The sequence below is a fragment of the Macrobrachium rosenbergii genome, chromosome 6, assembly GCF_040412425.1.
Source record: "Macrobrachium rosenbergii isolate ZJJX-2024 chromosome 6, ASM4041242v1, whole genome shotgun sequence".
Classification (NCBI taxonomy): Eukaryota; Metazoa; Arthropoda; class Malacostraca; order Decapoda; family Palaemonidae; genus Macrobrachium; species Macrobrachium rosenbergii.
This window is the reverse complement of record NC_089746.1, coordinates 19,368,584-19,389,729: the sequence shown is the minus strand read 5'-3', so window position 1 is coordinate 19,389,729 and position 21,146 is coordinate 19,368,584. Positions and strand designations below refer to the sequence as shown.

At 40.9% G+C, this 21,146-nt stretch overlaps 1 long non-coding RNA gene across 1 annotated transcript; it reads left to right on the top strand.

Annotated features, from left to right (window-relative positions):
* The first annotated feature begins 3,783 nt into the window (after nt 1–3,783).
* LOC136839268 (uncharacterized) lies at nt 3,784–18,762 on the top strand. Its single transcript, XR_010853278.1, has 4 exons — nt 3,784–3,919; nt 8,146–8,217; nt 9,178–9,245; nt 17,045–18,762. It is a non-coding gene; the product is annotated as an uncharacterized lncRNA (long non-coding RNA).
* The last annotated feature ends 2,384 nt before the right edge of the window (nt 18,763–21,146 follow it).

The window sequence follows — 21,146 nt, the reverse complement described above, 5'->3', positions numbered from 1 at the left end:
TACTATTGTCTTTAAAACGACGATGCAATAACGATTTTGGTACTGCCAGAATTCAGACCTGGACATGTACCGCTTTGCTCCAGATCTCTTAACAAGAGCTAAGTGTAACGTTTAGCACAGACAGAGAATTCAATAACTGCAAAAAATATTGCATCATTTTCATACTTCACTTACTAGGTTTACGGTCAATGAAATCGCCATTAATAACTGTGCTACCGGTCACTGTAAATTTGTAGTCATCAGAAACATAATCTTCAACAGTTAAGTTAAAGGTGTAAATAAAGACCCATATTAGTAACTATATTTAGGCAACGTATATTAAAGTACTTATATATTATGGGCTTAAAGATAAATTTTTGTGAACTATAAGGCCAAACCTATGCCTATTCTTAAATTCTTATCATAGTTCAAAATTTTGATTGACTCAAGTGCATACTGAAGGTTTCTTACACAATATTGATGCAAAAATTTATTGAAGCGCCCAAAATTGGGTTAAAAAAGCAAATCTAGGATCATCAGTAAATTGGAATGGAATGACGAAACCCAACTTAGAATTATTGCAGTGTAATTACGTATTACCCTCTGAAATAAGGACAGCTGTAAGTTACTCTCAACTTAAACATTATTTTCTAGGAACGTAAGATAATCACTGTCGAAAGAATAGGGAAAACCCACCGAAAAGTTCACCCCAAAATGTCATATTATTTACCAATATTTTAATATCTCTGGGTTGGAAAACAAATAGCGTAGAAAAGGCTCAGGAGGAAACATATCGAGAAAAGGAATGCTTACAAAAAATACTTTATAAAATGTATCAGCTTTGCCCTGGTATGGGCTTTTGCTTAAGGGCAGTCCGTAACATCAGATTTGTAGTAACAGGTGGTTAACAGTTTTCTATTCATATAGACCTCAGCTATTCTTTCTGCTTAATTTTAGATGGATAACCAGATACTGTATAATATGTTAACTTGTTATATGTGCACATTTATTAAATACCATTTTTGGGAAAGTTTCCCCGTAAACTACACGAGATCTCAGGGTAAAAAATTACTAATGGCAACTGTTTAGCATTTGGCTCGGCAAAGTCAACAGATCCTATGCTTAAAGCTAATTTCATTGAGTGACTCGGGTTTACCAGTGCAGGACTTGGTTGTGCAAATTTTCAGATGGAGGACACTGCATGTAGTGTTGTTAAACTTCACAAACGCACACCATGTTTGTGAGTTTTTATCATATGCTCCGTGAAAATTTGTTGTATTCACAATCTTTAAACTGCAAATGTTGTTGAGTATCCATTCAGCCCTACCTCTATTGACAGCCGAGTGGTGGAAATAGTCTCATCTCTGAAGTCTGAGGTTCTCTCTGTCGGGGATCTAATATCCGGAGTGAAGAGCCACTTATCAATTACAATTCTCTGGTTTTATCTCCGAGGTAGAGTGAGTTGGTTATTAAACATTTGTAGCTTAATGTTTATGAACATACACATATACTATATATATATATATATATATATATATATATATATATATATATATATATATATATATATATATATATATATATATGTGTGTGTGTGTGTGTGTGTGTGTGTGTGTGTGTTACAGTCAACATGCGTAATCAGTCATTACGCGTAATGACTGAAATTTCAGTCATCACGCGTAATGTATTTAAGGGGACATTTGATCCCCCAGGAGCTAGCACTAAACACGGCGAAACAGTGAGTCACCTACACTGTTTCGCCGGGTTTAGTACTAGTCCCTGGGGGTCAAATGTATTTCGCCGTGTTTAGTACTAGCTCCTGGGGATCAAATGTCCCTAAGTGCATTACGCGTGATGACTGAAATTTCAGTCATTACGCGTAATGACTGATTACGCGTGTTGACTGTAACATATATACACACATATATATATATATATATATATATATATATATATATATATATATTATATGATATACATACAATTATGCTATTTCATATTATAACTGCAGAATTAAAGGAACCCTATCATGGTAAAACTTCAAATTACACACACACACATATATATACATATAAATACTATATATATATATATATATATATATATATATATATATATATATATATATATATATACATATAATTTGAAGGTTAACTGCATAGGGGTTCACCTACAATTCTACAGTTATAGTATGAAATGCATAATTATATATGCATGTATTTATATACTTAAGATGAGTTGGGCAGAGTTTGGTCCAGTCAGATTTTGGATGGGTAACAACCGAGAAAATCCAGCAAGGTCAACAGAAATAACCCCTAAACATCTATGCTGCACAGCGTGGTGCTACTTGCAACCTCACCTCAGGAACACACACACACACACATATATATAGTATATGTGTGTTCGTGTGCAAGAGCGTGCATACTTTTTTTGTGGGTAATGTCAGAACATGTAATAAAGCAATATAAAGATTTTTTACTCCTTACTGTTATAAAATGTTTTTATTTTTTCTAGTTGACTGTTACCTCCGATTTTAACCCTATTGAGAAATAGCGGGAAACCCCTAGTTTCTTCCTCCCCACTCTCTATATGAAAGTGCAGGCAGTAATACATTTACAACCGTGCAGTCGGTCTCGTTAACCTTATTTGTTAGAATGCTTGTCTGTGATGATAAAAATATCATGCTACCATAATCAATGCAACATATTAAATGCCGGACGGCACAAGTAAGTTTAAAGATCAAATCTCCCTATGAAGAACAATTTCCCTGCTAATCGGGATTCGGGAAAAACCTTCTTGTTTTGATAGTTCAGCGCGAAGCTAGCGAAGATTTTCAGCGGACAATTCTTCTAGCGAAAGTCTTACTGTTATCTCCCTTGGTTGTTTCTGGGTGAAAGATTAACAGAACCCTATTCATATGGAACAAACCCACAGGGCCCAAAGACTTGAAATTCAAGCTTCCAAAGAATATGATGCTCATAAGGAAGAAGTAAGAGAAGGTAAAGTCTATCGTTATCTAACGTAACCATTTTTGCATAATAGTTACCGTGACTGTTTAAATTCATTAATACGACCATATTTATTCATACGATGAGAAGGACTCATCTGCACCGTTCAGTCCGATTTTATACTTGTCTCATCTATCTAATAAAATAATTTGTGAATTCCACCATTGACAGAACATGACTGGACAGGTACTGTTACTGGATGGCATAATCGTTAGTGCAACCATGCTCTAAGTGATACAACATGATTACATAGGATTTCGTTCAAAATTCACGAACTGGCAACTAACATGCTCCATATTTATCGATTGCTTCAACGCGAAAACTCGATTATTTCACACAATAAGGCCATAATGTTTTATAAGAGTGAGTGTGTCATGTATTTCAAAACCAAGAAAATACCACGTGTAGCCAAATTTCGTAAAAACGCTTAAGAAACATTTTCAAAACTCGTTCACTCATCGCTGATACATTTGACAAAAAAAAAAAAAGTCATCATTAGCACTGAATTGGGTTGAGAACTCGGAAAGATGTTCTCCCAGTAATTTAGAAAACGCATAGTGAACCTGGCTTCGTTAGATAAGGCTTTTCAGGGTTTTTTGACCAAGTCACAACACGGTCCACTAAAGCCATACGATCAGTCGATCACTTTGTCGGCACCCATGTAACAATAAACATTTATGTTTTCCGGTTAACATATGTTTACGGCAAATGATCTTTAGACAATAGACGAAAACATATATCGTTTAATATACGTTAGATTTTCCCAATGGTTGAATGAATATAAAATTTAGGTAAGTCAATTGTGGCAGCACTGAATTCAGGGTCCTTGATTTTTTGTTTCAATCGTTAACCCAAGTGATGGAAGAATCCAAGGCCATTTAGAATTTGTGTGATTGAGTGAATCAAGTGCCAAGGGACCGAAATTAATAAAGGTGAGGTGGTAACGTGTAATTTTACAAGTCTTGCCTAGTGGCGGGTTTTATCGGGCTATTCATTAACTTTGCTTGTGAATATTACTCGGCAACCATAACTGGTGTCCATTTTTAGTGCCTTAACAAGAAATTAAATGTTCGCTCGAAGTTTAATATTTTCTGAAGTAAGTTTAATTTTTTCGCTCGGCCTTTACCTATGCTAGTCCTGGCGTTAAGTTTCTGAAACTGGTAGTATATGATAGTGCAAAACAGTTTAGTGCTTTATTACATACTTATTAGCCTAGCAGGCTTTCATCATTATCAGGAGTTTTCAGGCAGGTCTTAGTTTGATACATTCAGTTGGTATTTGGTATTATTTAAGTTACCAATACACGATATGTAATTGTAGCCTGCATTTTTGAAAACAGCTCAACATCAAATTATGACTTAAAGGCCTTACAATTCCAGCCCCCTGCCCCCTCCATAACTGATACGGCAGAATTGTAACCAGTAAACACCCCTGGGTTACGTGGTATTATTTTGTAATGGCAACATAAAATTTTTCTGAGTATTCTACTTTTAACTAGCCTTGCAACTGGAATACATGATGTCTTCAAACCTAAAACGTCATAGGCGTTCAAACCTAAGTAGGGAATGGATGCTTTTGAAAAGGCAATTGAATCCTGAGTGAATTTCAACAGGATTCGACAATGGAGCCATGGAACTTTTATGGTTATAGGCTAGGCCTTTGTGGGTAGTGTTGTTGTAGGTTTTATGTGTTGCGGACATGTTCTTAGCATTTTAGATTTTCAAAACACCAGGTTTGTGTTGAGTATATACCGGCCACTGCAGTCAGTTTTTTACTTTTTCCTAAACATTTCAAGGTGACCAGTATGTCGTTCAGGTAGCCGCCAAAAGTAAATTGGGTATTCAAGGCTAATGCTTATACAGATGTGTAATTAGCCTGCTTTGAAAGAATTAATTTTCATTTAGCCTAAGCTTTTGAGTAGATTGTGGCATTCATTATCAGCTGCACTTCACAAAACTCAGTTCACTTGACATTTTTTATCAAACTGGTTATTTGCTGTTAAGGTGAGACCTAGCTTTGAGAACTCAAGCTTGGCCTAATTGCTGTTTGTTGGCCTTAGCAAATTTGCCAATCTGTAAAGTTTTCTTTATAATAACTCAGTATAGCGAAACAATGTCTGTATTGATTAGCTTTAGTTTGCGAATATATAAAACGTCATTTGGTTTGGAGCACTATCGGCTGTTGCTAGGAAAGTATTAAATGGGTTATGTTGGTGTACTTGAAGGTCATTCTGGAAGTTTTGCAGTTATCACCAATAGGCATGGTGGGCATAACTTCAGATTTAAATTGGTATTAGTGTCTGCATCTGTAATTTTCTCAGCAAATGTGTATGGTGTTGTGGAACATTTCATGTTTGCTGCTAATTTAGATTATAAAGGCATTGGATTGGCCCACATCGGGTCCATGAGGTGGCCATTTGATTTTGTGGTCTTTAAGGGCCGTTTTCATAGCCTGGCACCATGACATAACCTGAAATAGCATGTGTATATGGGTTTATTAGGAAGTACAGCACTAAGGGTTTTACAGGGAATTTTGGAATTTGTATAGGCTGTTTGTAGTTTATATTATTTTACATCTCACAGCAGTTGAAAGATCTTTCCTAGGCTAGATTAACTCTTAGTATTTTAATTCAGCTAAGTGTGTGGAGTGTCTATTTTGGTAAATAAAAATGAGGCAATAGTGAATGTTTATGGTAAATGTAATGGAGGTGCCTGCATGAAGTTATTTTATATACTTTATAAAACCATATGGAGAAGGGTGTAGACAGTTTTAGAAATTTGTGGAGATTATGAGAAATTCTTGCATCCATCTCCCAAAAAACTGTTACTAAACAGGATGAAAGCTCTGTAGGGCACTGTCTATAGTAGCAACCTGTTTGGGATGAAAGCACAAAAGATCATTTTTTTTCTGTAAATGTCTCATTATCCCATCAGTATGGCATATATGTACCGTCATACATTTCAGTCAAAAAATGTCTTTGTGCCGCAGTTTCCTGTGCAGCAGTGTCTACATTTACCAGGTTTTATTATGGGCTGTGCTTAAGAGTTAGTGAAGTCTCATTCTCTATTTCTGTCGCACTTTTTGGAAATGCCGTTAAAACTGTAGCCACAATTATAACTTTTCTGCCTTAGATCAGGACGAGGAATGTTTGTGTGTATAAGGAACATTAGGATATTTTAGGTAATTTGTAATCATTAATATTTGCTGTGAGCTCTGCGCAATTAGTTAAATATGTAGATGAGAGATACCAGTATAGTGAACCTCATAGAACTCTGGAGATTATGTATGTTGTGTGGTAAGCCTTTTGGAATGTGTTAATACTTTTGTTTGAAGTTTAACCTAATCTTTGCAGTTGATTTTCAACTGTATAAACTAGCCTAGCATAGTGAGTTTTACTCAGCATTTCTGATGCTTACTATCATGATCTTGGTTGTTGCCTTTCATCAGCTGATTATTTTTTCTGCAATTGATTTTGCAGCTTGCAGCAAACTGTTGATCATTTGAGTTTCACATTGTTGGAATTTCATGAATCTGACATTTTTTCTTGGTCAGTAACTTTTGATGTGAGGTAAGTTTTTGAACCTGGATATGGTTTTTGTTTGCCTTTGATTTTGAAACTGTATTGGTTACATGTAACTTATGGTATCCATTCAATCAACCAAGGATTCAGTGGGTTTTAATGCAATCTAGACTAGTATGGTGTAACATTGTAACATTGCAACATTGCTTATATGAAAGCATAAATGAAGAACCTTTCAACCACTAACTTTAGATTTTTCAGTAAGCTTTCTTTAAAGTTTGATATCTAAAAGGTAATTGTTTCTGAATCCAAGTTTATAATAAAATTCAGTTGCATGACAAAGTATGAAGGTATTATCACCTGAACAAGGTGAAAATTGTCTAGTTTTTACTACAAGAATGTATGGCTATTGCTACAAGTTTTGAATGCATGTTACTATAGGGTATCAAAGTACATGATTGTGATGGTATAGTCACCTTAACTAAAGGTGTAAAGAAAACTGCATTGTGTAATAGTTTTGTTATAGGTAACTTCTTTATTACAGTTCCTGAAGGTATTTGAACTGTTGTTGGTTCATACAACATAATACAAGAGATACCTACAGATGGATTGAATGGTTAATTTATTTGCCCATATTTAGAGCAGCGGTCGTAGAGATCAGAGGTGCAGGCTGGTGGGGTGACAGATGTGGTGAATGTGGATGCACCTTCCTTGATGGCTGCATTAATTAAATATATTGAATTGTATCATGAAACGTGTGTAACAATGGAAGGCAAATACGGACAGGTCTATTAGCGAAAGTACTGTAAATTAATTTTGAACCATGGACATGGTTTTACGTCGCTTATAAACTTATTGAAAAGTTATAATTTAACTTTAGTGAGTTCAGTAACCTTGTTTTGAACCATGAATTGTAGGTTTTGTAACTTGTATTTTGCACTAGTATAGGAGTCATTTCGTAAACTAGACTAATCAGGAACGGCAAATGGCAATATATTGAACTACTGTTTACATGTTATCTTGTACCACAATGAGAAAAAAGGTTAAAATCCAGGAGCAGTATTTGAGGTACAGCTAACACATCTGCTCATTCAACTGGAACCTTAGAGCAAGGTAGGTAGGTAGGACAACAATAAGCAGCAGAGTACCTTTTAAGAGCAGCAAAATTAATTACTGTACTGTATTGAGTAAGTGAAAATTGTGTAGCATAATCTTGAAATCATCTTACTGCAATGCATATGTCATGTAATGAATGAAACTGAGGCATGTTCTTGGGCTATTTTAATATAATTCCAAGCTGCATTAAGTTATGAAATGTGAACTCTTATGAAAGATTCCTGACAGTTGTCACATCGAATGAGGCAATTTTGTCACTGGTTACATAAGATTTAAGCCACAAGCAAAACAAGGTGGAATAAAGGAAACCCCACCCCAACTGTCAAAGTTCATATTAGCTGAATGTTGGTTGGGTTCAGTGCAGTCATAGAATATATCTGAGTTGGTTTGAGTTCCTGCCCAAATGCTTAGTCTACTTGTTGCAATTGTAATTAATAATCATTGCTTTTTAATACTAATTGGGATACCATTAAGAAAAGTTCGTATTTTGCATTTTCTACAGTTGCAGTATTACTCTTTCAGGAATGGAAGTCTTTTCCTAGCAGTGAACATCAAGATGGCAAGAAAATGTATTTCATCAAAAATGAAAGCGGAGTGAGTATCTGTAGAAAAGTTGAACCTGGCTTGAGATGTCTTGAGGTGTTTTGGTAAAATATCGTATTGTAAAGATGTATTCTGTAATGCTGCTGGACAGTGCAGAATCTAAATTTCCTTTGTAACCAGAGCTGCATCTCAGTTGAAGTAAAATGGGTGATGTATTTTCAATGTTTGATTGATTTTCCAGGGGTTGAATGGTATTTACAAAAATCCAGCTGCAAATGAACATGAAACTGACCTTTGTTGCAAACTAGCATTATGACAAACTTGAAGCCCTGTCTCTATGATATCATCTGTTCAGCCTTCTGTAGGAAAGCTTCATGTTTATTTGTAAGTCAGGATATGGACAACTTGGCTGCAGATCAAGAAATGCTTTGTGGAAATGCAAGGTAACTTTCAAGACAATTGCAATGCATACATTGTACAGGACAGACTTATGGAGGCGATTACTGTTCGAGTAAGTCCAACCTGCTATTGCTAGTGAGATATAGCTGAGTTATAGTTTAGTTGTCTTATAGCTGAGTTGTAGATTAGTTGTCTTTTTGTTGTTATTAAATCTCTTAGCTCTTCAAATATTATATACTGTAGCATTTTTGAGGTTAGTTACCCATGTGCAAAATATTCATATGGCAATACCCATTTCCCTATCTACAGATTAAGTGTAAAGTTCATGAAAGATATATTGATAGTTTTAAGTTTCCACAGGCCAGGTAACTTAAGGTTATTCCCTGTAACCAAATTTTTTGTATGGCTGGTTTTATAGCACTGAAATTTGTAGTATACAAGCTATTGAATTGGAGATTAAGGTCATAAGTATAGGGTTTGGATAACTGGTTTGAAGAGGTTACATTAGGCAGCAAAAGTGTTTTGGTTGGGGAAGCCATAAATTTTGTGTACTATTTTGTAGTTCAATGCATCTTTCTAACTGAATATACATTAAACAAAAACTGTTTACAGGTTTGACTGTGTGTGTGCAACAGACTAAGCCTTTACCTCCTAAAAAGTATTTACTGCTTTCTGCACTGGTAAGTTGACTGCCTTTCTTTGGCCAAGTAAGAATTGTAAAACTTGTAAGGATGGAGATAAAAATTATTTTGTTCATGAAACTTACCTGTCAGATATATATATAGCTGTATTCTCTGAAGGTCCGACAGAATTTCAAATTTCGCGGCACACGCAGTGGCCGGTCAGGTGGTTAGTACCCATTCCCGCCGCTGGGAGGCGGGTATCAGGAACCATTCCCATTTTCTATTCAGATTTTCTCTGTCGCCGGTGTTGTCAACAACTGTTGTCTGCACCTCCGTCATAGGATTTGCTTTTTCTTAAGTATCTGATTGTCTTTTGGTATTTTGACTTTGGATCGGTAGATCGGCATCACGCTTTTTTGACTTTTCTTTGGTTTTGAATTAGACTATCATTATGTCTGGGTCTAGCTCTGCTAGTTACCGTGCGTGTGTGATGTCTGAGTGTAAGGTGAGGTTGCCGAAAGCTGCGGTTGACCCTCACACTGTATGTTCTAACTGTAGGAAGCATATATGCATGTTGAATGATAGGTGTGATGAATGTGCTTCTTTGTCTGAAAATGAATGGAGCGTATGATAAATATGTGAGGAAGTTGGGCGTGATCGACTGAGGAGGTCTTCCTCCAGGAGTGCTTCTCTTTTTGGGAGTGTTGATGTCTGGCCCCTAACTCCCTGTACCTTTAGAACCTAACCCTGTGGTTTTGTCTCCAGCCCTGAGATCGTGCCAGTGGAGACTAATATGCTTTCCGCCATGATGGAATCGATTCGTGCATTAGAATCTAAGGTGTCAGCTCTCCAAGAAAAGTGTTGTGAAGTGACTAGTGCCCCCAGTGTAGTGGAGGGGGCGTCAGACCGGCCCCATCATGCCTCTAGGCCTGGACCTCTGCTGGACTCCCAGGACTCAGGGAGAGAGCATGTCGAAAGCCGAAGGAGGGTGACGGGGAACCCCCACCAGTCTGGCGTCCCTTCGGCAGGTCCTGAAGACGTTTCCCAGGCTGCCCAGGCGCGAACTCGTGCTCGTGTCCTGAAGGACTGCTTCTCGTCTTCTGACACGTCCTCCCCACGCAGGGGTTGGAACCGTCAGGTAGACTCTCGCCCTCTTAAGAGAAGCTTTAGGGAGGAGGACGCTTCACGTCCTCTCTCTCCTACTCTGTGCTCCTCGCCAGAGTTTGTGGATCACGTTCCCCCCCAAAAGAAGTACAGGGCGTCATCCGAAGAAGACGTGTTTGAGCGCCCAAGAGCTCTCCCTCCTCAAGAGAAGAGGATTAGGACGTCCCCTCGTCCTTCTGCCTCCAGGTTACGTAATCCTCCAGAGAGAGGCGTCACCAACGAGGACCCTTATTGCCTCCATGCAGCAGCAACTCTCCTCATTCATTGCAGAGAGTCCAGGTCCCGTACTCGTCGGAAGGATGTTAGACTTCCAGTGAAGAGATCTAGGCGTTCTCTCCTTCTCCTGCTCCTCGTTCGTCACCCCGTCTGCTTCGCCTGCTCGTCGTGGAAGGAACCCTAGACTCTCGTCCCGGAGGGTGTTGGGAGGACCGTCTTGGCGTCACCCCAGGACGTCCTCCCCTCCCTTCTCGTTCTAGACGTCACGTTCACCCTTTGTTGATGACGCTCGTCAGGCTCCTGGCGTTCGTCATGCTGCCAGACGTGGCGCTCTGAGGGACGATCCAGACGTTAAATCATACTGCCAGGCGTGACGCTCGATTGGACGCTCAAGAAGCTCGTCATGCTGCCAGGCGTGGCGCCCGATAGACGTTTTTGACTCCCTTCAAGACGCTCCACCTGCCGTTGCTGTCGTCTCTCGTGTGGTTCCTGGTTCTCCTGCTGCTTTGCACGCCAGTTCCTCTTCCAAGCAGAGGTCCCTGCGGCGTGTTTCCTCTCCAACTTCTCTCTGCTCTTCCCGCCCGATGTTGGAGATAGACTCAAGGTCTCGAGTCTGAAGATGAGATTAAGGATCAGTCCTCGTCGTCGGACTACCAGATTCTCGTCAAGCTTTTGAAGGAATTGTTTCCCGACAAGTTTCTGCCGGCAGTACCTCTCTCTCCTCCTTCTCAACTGACTTTGACTAAGTCTAGGAAAGCCCCGGGATTTCTGAAGATGACTAAATCGCTTTCCACTAAGCGGGCCTTCAAGAAAGTCCATTTGTGGATGGACTCCCGCAAAGCTCAAGGAAAGTCTTCTTTCGCCCTTCCCCCTTCAAGACTCTCGCAAAAGCGGCGATGTGGTATGAGACCGGAGAAGAACTAGGCTTACGTCTTCCTTCCTCATCTAAGGGAGACTTCGCCTCTCTCGTTGATTCGAGTAGGAGGTCTCATCTGTCGACGGCCAAGGTTCCCTGGACTCTTACGGAGATGGACCATCTTTTGAAGGGCCTTTTCAAGACGCTAGAAGTTTTCAACTTCCTTGACTGGTGCCTTGGAGCTTTGGACCTTAAGTCGCGGAGTCAGGACTCGATCTCCTTGTCGGACCTTTTGAGCATCTTGTCTTGCATGGACAAGGCGGTCCGAGATGGTTCTGACGAATTGGCCTCGCACTTTGCGACTGGAGTGCTCAAGAAGAGGTCACTCTTCTGCGGTTTTCGCCACGAAGTCCGTCTCCTTGGCACAGAAAGGAGAACTGTTGTTTGCTCCCCTTTCTAGTCATCTTTTCCCGGCTTCGATGGTAAAGGACATCGCTGCAAGCTTGCAGAGAAGACCACACAGGACCTGTTGGCTCAGTCATCGAAGCGCCCTGCGGTTCCGTGACCTCGACAGCGTCAACCCGTCAGCATTCACCCAAGATGAAGAAGCCCTTTCGTGCCGGATCATCTTCAAAGCCTTCTTCCCGAGGAAAGAACCTCTCGAGAGGAAAAGCCCTTGCTAGAGGTAGGGGCAAGAAGTGATGTGATTCTCCTCCAGATACCGGTGGGTGCCAGGCTTCTTTGCGTTTTCCGAGGCCTGGAAAGTGAGAGGGGCAGACAGTTGGTCCCTTTCGGTTTTAGAGAAAGGATACAAGATCCCTTTCCTTTCTCCCCTCCCTTAAGCCTTTCGCCCTTGGACCTCTCTCCGTCGTACGGTCCAGAGAAACAAGAGATCCTGTACGACCTGCTGCGGCAAATGCTCGTCAAGAGAGCAGTAGAACAGGTCTTAGACCTGGATTCCCCGGGCTTCTACAACAGGCTGTTCCTGGTCCCGAAACAGTCGGGAAGTTGGAGACCTGTGCTGGATGTCAGCAGCCTGAACCGCTTCGTCGTGAAAGAAACTTTCAAGATGGAGACGGCTCAGTCTGTTCTAGGAGCCTTAAGACCAGGGGATTGGATGGTATCCCTCGACCTTCAGGGCGGCGTACTTTCCGTGCCCGATACATCCTCAGTCAAGGAAGTTCCTGAGGTTCGTCTTGAGGGGAAAGGTGTATCAATTCAGAGCTCTTTGCTTTGGCCTGTCCACAGCTCCCATGATTTTCACCGTCATCATGAGGAATGTAGCGAGGTGGCTGCATCTGACAGGCAACGTGTGTCGCTCTACTTGGACGACTGGCTGATTCGGCGTCATCGAGGGAGAGGTGTCTGGAGGATCTACAAGCAACTTTGAACCTGACGAAAGAACTCGGCCTGCTGGTCAACTTCGAAAAGTCACACCTGACCCCAACACAGTCCATCGTGTATCTGGGGATTCAGATGGACTCAGTGGTTTTTCGGGCTTTTCCGTCCCGAACGTCAACAGCTGTGCTCTGGAAAAGTCCTAGCCTTCCTAGGGAAAGAAACATGTTCGGTGAGGGAGTGGATGAGTCTGCTGGGGACCATTTCCTCACTGGAAAAGTTTGTTTCCCTAGGGAGACTACATCTCAGGCCTCTTCAGTTCTTCCTGCAAGACAACTGGGAAGACAAGGAAAATCTCGAGTTGTCTCTCAAACTTTCCCTCGAGGTGAAGGAGCATCTCAGGTGGTGGTTGGATCCCTCGAAGCTTTCAGAAGGCGTGTCCCTCAGCCTTCCGAACCCCGACCTAGTGTTGTTCTCCGGCCAGCGTCAATGTCGGGGTGGGGAGCAACACTGGGGAAAGAGAAGTGTCAGGCACCTGGAGAGGGGAACAGGTGACCTGGCATATCAATATGAAAGAATTAGGGCGATTCTTCTAGCCCTTCGATTCTTCGAAGATCAAGTGTCGGTCGCACAGTCCAGGTAAACGCGGACAATACCACAGCTCTAGCTTACCTGAAAAAGCAGGAGGCACTCATTCTCGTTCCTGTTCGTCCTTGCGAAAGAGATCCTGTTGTGGGCGAGTTCCAGGAGCGTTACGATCCTGACGAGGTTTGTAGCAGGCGTTCAGAACGTGAGAGCGGACCTGCTAAGTCGTCGTCATCAACTGCTCCCGACAAGTGGACTCTGAACCAGGAGGTGTGTCAAAAACTGGGGTTTATGGGGTCGACCCTTAGTAGACCTGTTTGCAACATCGAAAAGAACAACAGGCTTCCGCTCTACTGCTCTCCTGTCCTGGATCCAGGAGCAGTATCAATAGACGCCCTTCTTTGGGACTGGTCGTCTGGACCTATACGCTTTCCCTCCCTTCAAGATCCTGGGAGAAGTGGTCAGGAAGTTAGCGTCGTCGCAAGACACAAGGATGACTCTGATCGCTCCGTATTGGCCTTACAAGGAGTGGTTCCCGGAGGTAATGTCGCTTCTGGTAGACTTTCCAAGGGTGTTGCCTCTTCGTCCAGATCTACTCAGACAGCCCCACTTGAACGATACCATCAAAACCTCTCCGCTCTCGGTCTGACTGCGTTCAGACTATCGAAATGCTGGCGAGAGCGAGAGGTTTTTCAAGCAGGTGGCAAGAGCGATCGCGAGAGCCAGGAGAACATCTTCGATCGCGGTTTACCAGTCGAAGTGGGCGTATTTCGACAGTGGTGTAAACGCAGAGGGATTTCCTCTTCCTCGACCACTGTGAGCCAGATTGCAGACTTCCTTCTTTTTCTTGGGAAGTTCTGAAGCTGGCAGTCTCCACTATTAAGGGATATAAGAGTATGTTGTCGGCGGTCTTTCGGCACAGAGGAATAGATATCGCCAACAATACGGACCTGCATGACCTCATTAGGTCGTTCGAGACGACTAAGGTGCATCAGTTTTTTGGTTCCGTCTTGGAATTTGGACGTAGTTCTTAAGTTCCTGATGCAAAGCCCCTTTGAACCCCTTCATGCTGCTTCTTTGAGGGACGTAACAAAGAAGGCGTTATTTTTAGTTGCTCTCGCTACTGCAAAGAGAATCAGTGAGATTCATGCAATATCTAAGTTAATTGGTTTTAAAGGATAACGATGCGGTGTGCTCTCTTCAACCGTCGTTTCTTGCCAAGAATGAGAACCCGTCTCACCCCTGGCCCAAGTCCTTTGAATTGAAAGGTTTGGCGGGTATTCTGGGTCAGGAACCAGAAAGATTGCTATGCCCTGTTCGGGCTCTAAAGTTCTACTTGGACAAGACGAAAGAGTCAAGAGGTCTTGCGGATAGGTTATGGTGCTTTCGGTGAGAAGACCTGACGTCCCCATGTCAAAGAATGCTCTGGCTTTCTTCTTGAGGTCCACCATTCAAGAAGCGCATAAAAGTTGTCAGGAGAGTGACTTGAACTTTTGAAAGTTAAAGCGCATGAGGTTCGGGCTGTTGCAACGTCAGTAGCCTTTCAAAAGAACATGGCTCTGAACGATATTATGAATGCCACCTATTGGAGAAGTCATTCTGTGTTCGCCTCTCATTACCTAAAGGACGTAAGAACAGTGTATGAGTCTTGCTGTTCATTGGGACCTTACGTTTCGGCTGGTACGATCTTGGGAGAAGGAGGCAGTACCCATCCTATCCTGTAATGTATGGTTAGGAATAGTTTTAAAAATTTTTGGTTGTGTTTTTATGGTTGTGGGGTAGACTGTGGGGCAGTCTTCCCTTTTCCTTAGTTTTTAACTAGTCACGATGTTTGGTAGGCCAGGTGGTTATTTTTGTCTCTTTGCTTCCTTCTTGAGGGCTATGATCTGGTCACATAGTGGTCACGTCCCGTTGACAGATCATCTGGAACTCTCCAACCATATAGGTCTCTACCTCGTTGGAAACTCCAGTAAAGCAGACGCAGACTTGGGTGACAGTAATCACGAAGTCAGCTATGCTAAAGGTAAGGAACCAAGATGTGTAATCATCTACATTGTTTTGTTTCTCAATCCTATGCTGTCTCTGCCCACCTCCAATGGTGCGATTCAGCTATATATATATCTGACAGGTAAGTTTCATGAACAAAATGATATTTTAATGATAAAATAAGGTTTGTTCATACTTACCTGGCAGATATATATTCATAGTGCCCACCCTCCTCCCCTCAGGAGACAACGGCACTATGAAAATCTGAATAGAAAATGGGAATGGTTCCTGATACCCGCCTCCCAGCGCGGGAATGGGTACTAACCACCTGACCGGCCACTGCGTGTGCATGAAATTTGAAATTCTGTCGGACCTTCGGAGAATACAGCTATATATATATCTGCCAGGTAAGTATGAACAAACCTTATTTTATCATTAAAATATCATTTTGCAGATTAAAATTTTACATTGAAATATTTTAGGTTCAACAAAAACTTGTAAATTTTAAGGATGATACCTGCAATACCCCCTTCAGTAGTCTTTACAACAGGCACTTTGCTAAAGTAACCAGTAATTTAAATTGCTAAATGAACTAAAGTATATTGTTAGGCATTCACTTTATAGAAAAATCTTTGCATCTTGAAAGATCATTGAAATTAAGTATTTTTGGAGGCTGTCAAGTATTAAAATTGTTCAAATTGTATAATTTTGGGAAGCTGTCTTAAGGTCCAAATAATTCCTTTGGCTGTAACCCTTTTTTCTCAAAGCAGTTTGCTTCAGGTGTGTTAACTTCTGGTTCTTGGAAAGTTTTTGCGAATGGGCTAATTCATACTGCGTTCAACAAAGGTTGCAACCAACTGGGTGCCCATTTTATTGCGTAGGTCAACAAGGGTAAAATGCATTTTCCAGTTAAGTGAGCCATAGGCATAATTCTTTTGTGGCATCAAACTTGGGTCACTAGCTGGTAGTGTGAAATAGTTGTCCACTGACAAAGAAATTATTTGCACTAAAAAGCTGCTTCTAGCACTTAAATTTGTACTGCAGGTAATTTGTCATTGGTTGCTACTGCAGTTTGTGGAAATGTCGGGGGGTTATCAATGATAAATCAAGACATTCATATAATGGTAAAGATGTTCTCTGTGCCTCTTGGATAATTGTCCTTTGCATTGTAAGCAAAAGTACTTTTTGAAGAGTTTTTAAAATAAGCTGTGTTTGACTTCAGGGTAGGTGTTTAATGTCATGAAATGAGTTTTTGTGGGAATTACCTTTGAAGTGAGGAAGTTTAGTTGAGTTCTGGTGTAGTACATGAAATATAGTATAGTATTTAAAAAGGTTAGAAACAGGCTTGTGAGAACAGCCTTAGTGAAAATGAGCAAAGTAAGAGAATACCGCAAGGCACGAATCAGAAGTTGGAACATTTTTTCAAGTTTTAATTTAACTGAAATGTTCTTAAATAGGATAGCCAGACCTAAGTAATCTAATTCACACAGACAACAATTTTGCTGATTGAAGTTGGTAGTCAAATTTTTAGTACATACATTAAACTGTTGGTATAAGCTAGCACTTAGGATTTCATAAAGATAACTAGAATAAGATGTTAATCATACCTAATCAAAATTACTTGTCCTGTTTGTTCCTTTTAAAATACATGTACTGTAGGACAAAATCTAAATTTTCCATGACTTAGTTAACTTGTTGCATATAATTTCAGGTCACCAAAGTCAAATCTGGCAAGAGTACCTTACGAAGAAATTACCTACCACTTGAAAATCTGAGTGTTAAATAGAATATTGTACTGTGGAGAACATAAATCCCAAATTAAGTGTCATTAAGGTTTACATTACTATAAGCTGTTTAGGCCAAGGTTCTTTAATATAGATGATAGTTAACCAGCTTTCACACTTAACAACTGACATTAGGGTTCATTTTTTGGTAGTGCTCAAGTTTGTTGTCTGGGTCATAGTGCCTCATGATAGTGTACAAGTTAGGAGCTCAAAATTGCTTTTTGCAATTTTGTAATTTCAAAGTAACTCTTGGCACATGAGGTGGTCCACTTTGGCTGAATGTATACACAGTTCTTTACGTAACCATTTTATGTCACTCGTTTCAAAATAGTTTAAAACTGTTTTACCAATTTCTCCTTGGATAGTTTATGAAATTTTAAATCTCTGCAATAGCAGCCATCATGTTGTTGTTCAGAGTAAGTTTTTGAAATTATTTATAGGATCAGCCTATTCAGTACGTTCAGGTTTTTACCCAAACTGATGAAGGTTCATATCAAATTGCTTTTAATTATTTAAGGATTAGTGTGTTCAGGTTTTTACTTAAATTTATCAAGGTTCATATCAAATTGCTCATATTTTTGTGAACAATACAGAACTCTTGTTTTTACTAAATGTTTTAGGATTCATTTTCTAATTACTGGTATCTTCCATACAGTAGCTCTGTTTTCTGGTTATATAGTATTTTCAAATTTTAAGGTTACTGTTATATATGAAACAGCTGTACTTTTCAGGAAACTTTGTATCGCAGATATCATTTGCTAACTTATTCTTGTATTAGGCTGGTAGCCCAATATGTTTTATTATGCATAAAACCTTAATTTAAAAATTAGGTACAGCCATCAGGTAACCCTGTATTCATTAGGCTGTAGTGTTATTAGTAGTCTGGGTATATTGTAAAGTTAATTTTCCTGAAGATAAGCAGTTTCTAGGCTATTGGGTAGCCAGGCTTTCAGGATACTCAGTATTTTGCGTACTTCACTTGTTTGATATTAGCATTCGTAGTTCAGTAGTGTATGTAGAATTTTATATTAGTTTAGCAGGTGAAAATTAGTTGTAAGGTATTTCGGGACATTGTATTTTGAAATTTCCCATAGGTCTACTGTAGTTTTATCGTAATATTTAGTAGGTAGCCAGGGATACACTGACTTTTTGCATGGGGTGGTCTGCTATGGGTTAGGGCATTTTACCACGTACATTGGTTAATCATTTGCAGGTGCAGTAATTCACCATTTTTCAGAATGTGCAGTTATAACTAGTATGTACATACTCAGATGTTGTAGGTTACCCTGCGTTTCATATTGTTCATGGCATACAAACATAGCAAGTAATTCATGGATCAGAATAAGTTTTATTGAATTTGTGGTTGTCAGTGTAGCTAGGAATAGTTTTTTTGCATAAAACCTGAGCCATTAACCTTCACACAATAGGTAATTATTTGGGATGAATCTTACCTACTGTTAAAGTTAGCTTATATCTCCACGCTGATAAGTGAGTCAGCATTCAAACAAAAGATCGAATGGCTGCTTGGATGACTGTCTAGTATGCCTGTTCTCCACCAGGTGTGTTTCAAAATGATATTTTTATGATAAAATAAAGTTTTGTACATACTTACCCGGCAGATATATACTTAGCTTAGTCTCCAACGTTCCCGACAGAAATTCAGATTTTGCGCCACACGCGACAGGTAGGTCAGGTGATCTACCATACCCGCCGCTGGGTGGCGGGAATAGGAACCATTCCCGTTTTCTAATCAGATTTTCTCTTCCACCTGTCTCCTGAGGGGAGGCTGGGAGGGCCATAATCGTATATATCTGCCGGGTAAGTATGTACAAAACTTTATTTTATCATAAAAATATCATTTTTGTACATGCAACTTACCTGTCAGATATATACTTAGCTGATTGGCACCCTTGGAGGAGGGCAAGAGACAGCTAATAACTAAAAAACGGGAAACAACATATGTTGTAGGATAAACAAAAAACCATGGTTCTTACCTGATTGGGCAGAAGACTTCATGGATACTGTCTATGAGTCTGCTTGCCTCAAGAGCTTCAGCGAGGAAGTGACCTAAGACTGACAGCCCTTCTGGATCGTGTCAATGGGGGAAGACCCACTTACATAACAGAGCCTGTTATGGATCGTGTCAATGGGGATTAACCCACTTACATGACGGAGCCCTCTACCTGAATCATATCAATGGGGGCTATCCCTCTTACATGACAGAGCTAGGTAATAATAATAAACTACAAGGAGCTAATAACCAAACCCGACCACCTGACCAAGCCTAACCTTGTTAGTGATACGAGATGAAAGAGAGAGTATCTCCAACACTCTCTTCCAGCCGACCGTAAAAACACAACCACGCATTAAAAGAACAACTAACTAGTTAGACTAAAAAGGATTAGCTTCAGCTCCTTGACCCAGCACCGAATCCGCGGATACGTAAGCTCCTAGAGAGAAGAACTTCTCATACGTAACACGAACATCTCTCAAATAATGAGAAGCAAACACTGAGTTACATCTCCAGTACGTAGAGTCCACAATAGACTGGAGGGACCAAGACTTGTGAAAAGCCAGAGAAGTAGCTATGGCTCTCACCTCATGAGCATTCACTCTCAGGAGCTGTAAGTGCTCGTCCTTGCAAGAAAGATGCGCCCCATTGATAACATCTCTAATGAAGAAAGCCTGGGCGTTCTTAGAAATAGTTCTTGAAGGATCCTTGACTGAGCACCAAAGACTTTCAGTATTGCCCCCGAGCTGTTTCTTTCTCTCCAGATAACATCTAAGGCCTCTTACTGGACAGAGAGTGTGCTCCAGCTCTTGTCCTGATATAGTGGAGAGTCCTTTGACCTCAAAACTCCTAGGCCAAGGTTTGGAAGGGTTCTCATTCTTTGCTAAAAAGAGGGGCTTAAAGGAGCAGATTGCAGAGTCCTTTTTAAAGCCGACAGAACCTTCCAAAGCCTGTAATTCGCTCAATCTTTTAGCAGATGCAAGAGCAAAAAGAAACAACGATTTCCTGGTTAGATCCCTGAAAGAGGCAGATCGAGGAGGCTCAAATTTATCGGACATTAAGAATTTTAAGACCACGTCCAAATTCCAGCTGGGAGGTCTAGGGGACTTGTTTTTAGACGTCTCGAAAGACCTTATAAGGTCGTGAAGGTCCTTATTTTCAGAGATGTTAAGACCTCTGTGTCTAAAAACTGAGGAAAGCATGCTTCTATATCCCTTGATGGTGGAAACCACCAGATTACACTGTTCTCTTAGATAAATAAGGAAATCTGCGATATCCATTACAGAGGTACTGGAAGAGGACACTTTCTGAGCTCGGCACCATCTCCTAAAGACTTCCCACTTCGACTGGTAGAGGCGCAAGGTAGAGGATCTTCTGGCTCTGGCGATAGCCTTCACAGCCTTCTTGCTCATGAAAATCCCTTCACTCTAACCAGTCCTTCGACAGTCTGAAGGCAGTTAGGTTGAGAGCGGGAGGTTCTTGTGATATCTGTCGAAGTGGGGCTGTTTGAGAAGATCGCTCCTGAGAGGGAGCGACCTGGGGAAGTCTATCATCCATTCCAGTACCTCTGGTGAACCAGTCTCGAGATGGCCAAAAGGGAGCGATCAGGGTGAGTTTGGTGCCCTTTGAGGAAGCGAACTTTCTTATCACCTCCCCTAGAATCTTGAACGGGGGAAAGGCATACCCGTCTAGACCTTCCCAATTTAGGAGAAGGCCGTCTATTGCTACTGCTCTGGGGTCCGCGATCGGGGAGCAGTAGTTCTCCAATCTCTTGTTCCAATGTGTGGCGAAGAGGTCGATATGGGGTCTCCCCTACAGGAACCACAGCCTTTCGCAAATCTCTGGATGCAGAGACCATTCCGTGGGAAGCACCTAGTCTTTCCTGCTGAGCAGATCCGCTCTCACATTCCTTTCTCCCTGAACGAACCTGGTGAGGAGAACGATGTTCCTCTCCTCCGCCCACATCAGAAGGCTCCTTGCTGCGACGTAAAGGGAGAAGGAGTGAGTCCCTCCTTGCT